The following is a 3651-nucleotide window of genomic DNA, read 5'->3' on the forward strand; positions in this document are numbered from 1 at the left end:
AGTGATGTTGCAGCTCTGAAATATGGCCAAACTGGTGGCAAGTGGCATCTTGGCAGCTGCACGCTTGACTTTTCTCAGTTCATGGGCAGTTATTTTGCGCCTTGGTTTTTCCACACGCTTCTTGCACTTGTTGACTATTTAGAATGAAACGCTTGATTGTTCGATGATCACGCTTCAGAAGCTTTGCAATTTTAAGAGTGCTGCATCCCTCTGCAAGATATCTCACTATTTTTGACTTTTCTGAGCCTGTCAAGTCCTTCTTTTGACCCATTTTGCCAAAAGAAAGGAAGTTGCCTAATAATTATGCACACCTGATATAGGGTGTTGATGTCATTAGACCACACCCCTTCTCATTACAGAGATGCACATCACCTAATATGCTTAATTTGTAGTAGGCTTTCGAGCCTATACAGCTTGGAGTAAGACAACATGCATGAAGAGGATAATGTGGACAAAATACTCATTTGCCTAATAATTGTGCACTCCCTGTAGTTGCCTTGATGTTTTGCTTGAATTTCTGGTCTTTTCTAGTGCCGCTCTTTACATTGTCATAGTGCGATAAGTCCTGGATTCAAATACTGTACAAGCCCATTTGCCCCCTTCATATTGCCCAATCATTTGACAATATTTGATTTAAAAGGTTGTTCAGAACAAAAGGTTTCTGTGCGGTGAGCCGTCAGAGCCGCTGAGTAGGGTGGCTCACATGAAGACCCAGCTTCCACAGAATCTGGACCCGTTTCAGTTCACCTACCGGCCAAACCACTCCACAGACTATGTGATCTCGTCTGCCCTTCAAAAAACCCTCTCCCACCTTGACAAAAAAAAGACACTTACACCAGAATGCTGTTTACATTTACATTTAAGGCATTTGGTAGACACCCTTATCCAGAGCGACTTACAACATACTTTCATGTTACCATCGATGAAGTGATCAGTTCTGGTTCACTAAGACCCCCAGCTATGAATACAATCTTTTTATTCACTCTGTTGTAGTTTCTATACATAAGTCAGACAATAAGAAGGTTACAAGTTAATCTAAATATTCTCTAAAGAGGAAGGTCTTGAGCTGTCGTTTGAAAATGCTCAGTGACTAATGCTCTGAGTCAAAAGCTCTACCACTGAACTATACCCCGACGAAGAGGAAAAATTTTAGGTTTATTTGCAGAACACACCATATAAATGGTTTTGTAAAAGAGCCAACTGTCAGTCGAACATTTCTGGAAATCGAAACCTTTTTTCTAGGTTAACATTACTCGACATTATGTAACAAGTGATATTATGTGACATCTCTATCAAAAAATTTAATTCTTTTTTAATTTAACTATAATCTTCAAAGAGGCACCAAGATTTGAACCAGGGACCCCTTAAACTGCAGTCAAATGCTGTACCACTTAGCTATATCCCCACAAGTGTTTTGCTGATCACATACTTAAAATGGTTTTGTAAAAGAGCCAACTCTCAGTCGAACATTTATGGAACGTGAAAGCACGATTGCTTCTTTTCTTGATCTTCCTTGGTTAACATTCTTAGAAAAAGTGACTTTATGTGACATCTTTATTAGCAAAATCCTATTAAAAAAGATTTCTCAAATTAACTGTACTTTTCAAGCGGGCAGCAGGATTTGAACCTGTGACCTCTTGATCTGCAGTCAGATGTCAAACATTTCTGGAAATTGAAAGCACATTATTGCTTTTATTCTTGATTTTTCAAGGTTAACATTACTAGACATTGTGTAAGAAGTGATTTTATGTGACATCTCTATTACAAAAAAGCTATAAAAATTCTTTTAAAACTGTAATTTTCAAAGAAACACCAGGATTTGAACCTGGGAATAAAACCTGGAACCTCTTGATCTGCAGTCAAATTCTCTACCACTGAGCTATACCCTCACTAAGCACAAAAAAAATTAAGAGGTCTTTTGCAGGTCACACAATATAAACGGTTTTGTAAAAGCCAACGGTCAGTCGAACATTTCTGTAAAATGAAAGCATGTGATTCCCTTTATTCTTGATTTTTCAAGGTTAACATTACTAGACATTATGGTACAAGTGATTTTATGTGACATCTCTATTAAAAAAGTTATCAGAAATTCTTTTTTAACTGTAATTTTCAAAGAAGCAACAGGATCTGAACCTGGGACCTCTTGATCTGCAGTCTAAATCTCTACTACTGAGCTATATATACCTCCACAACTCTTTCGAAAAACTGTCAATCGAGCATTTCTGGAACGTGAAAGCACATGTTTTTTTTTTTTTTATCTTTTTAGGTTATCATTCCTAGAAAAGGTGACTTTATGTGACATCTCTATTAGGAAAATCCTATTAAAAATTATTATTATTATTTTTTAATTAACTACTCTTCAAGAAGCACCAGGATCTGAACCTGGGACCTCTTGAACAGCAACTAAATGTTCTACCACTGAGCTATACCCCCACACTGTAGCAAAATATTTGAATATCTCATTTGCAGATCACACATAAAAAGGTTTTGTAAAATAACCAATGTCAGTCAAACATTTCCAGAATGTAAAAGCACTTTATTCCTTTTCCTTGTTATTTCTAGGTTCTAGATTTTCCACTCAGCTAAAAAGGTCATTGTAAATGTAAAGTTGAAGCTCCTGTGATTTGGCTCCGGGATCAAATGCTTTTATTAAATCTGCCTAGTTCTATCCATATGCTTTTAAGTGATCTACCATGAATGGCTTGGATTAATTTTACAGCATGACTGTTGTTTGTTGGTCTATTGGTATGTTTCTCGCTTTGGGTGTGACCGGTCCTGGATTCAAATTCTGTACAAGTCTAAATACATTCTTCTGATTGCACAATCATTTGACAATGTTTAGCATAAAGGGTTATTCAGAACTAAGGGTTATTCAGTTTCCTTATTCTTTTTACATGAGATACAAGAATTCTTTGCATCTAAAGAAATACTTGAGACAATAGACATGGCATTTAAGAGTCAGAATGGCCGAGTGGTCTAAGGCGCCAGACTCAAGGTGTAATTCCTTCCAAGAACTTGGGCTTTCTGGTCTCCTCGTGGAGGCGTGGGTTCAAATCCCACTTCTGGCATTTGTGACTTTTTGCTCCGATAATACAGACAGTCCTTTGGAAGTCAGAGAAATGTCTTGAGCCGCTGAGTAGATCTTGTCTTTATTCCTAAAACATCATGTGCTAGAGTGACAATGACTACTTCATGATGGCCAAGTGGGTTTGAATTCCATTCTCCTTGTCCGTCTTTTGTATTTCAAGAACTCATGACTTTGTTGGTAAAAAATGCTTTGACGAGTTGAGAGCTTGTTTCCTCTTTAGAATTTAAGTGGGCTTGGCTTTAACATTTTAAACTTTGCAGAAAGTGCAGCAAACTTTGTTTTACTTTCCAAACTTTGTTTTACTGTCTGAACTGGGTTAATTGTGCTACACAGCCTTTTTGGGCGCACAGAATGTCGTCTGCTAATGCTCTGATTTTGATATATCATTTAGCATTAAAAATTAAGGCTCTTTACATATTGCCATATTGGTCAAGGGGTATGATTCTCGAGAGGTCCTAACTTCAAACTTGTACGGTTATTAAGTAAAGTGAAGTGAAAAAGTTTGTCACTTGTGATACACAGCAGAACAACACACAGTGCAATTTGTCCAGTGGCACCTCAGT

The 3651-nt window shown here is 37.4% G+C and overlaps 1 non-coding gene across 1 annotated transcript; it reads left to right on the forward strand.

The window, feature by feature from the left end:
- The first annotated feature begins 2957 nt into the window (after nt 1-2957).
- trnal-caa (transfer RNA leucine (anticodon CAA)) lies at nt 2958-3068 on the forward strand. The gene is made up of 2 exons: nt 2958-2995; nt 3023-3068. It is a non-coding gene; the product is annotated as a tRNA-Leu (tRNA).
- The last annotated feature ends 583 nt before the right edge of the window (nt 3069-3651 follow it).

This window comes from Denticeps clupeoides, chromosome 5, assembly GCF_900700375.1.
Source record: "Denticeps clupeoides chromosome 5, fDenClu1.1, whole genome shotgun sequence".
In the NCBI taxonomy this organism is placed as follows: Eukaryota; Metazoa; Chordata; class Actinopteri; order Clupeiformes; family Denticipitidae; genus Denticeps; species Denticeps clupeoides.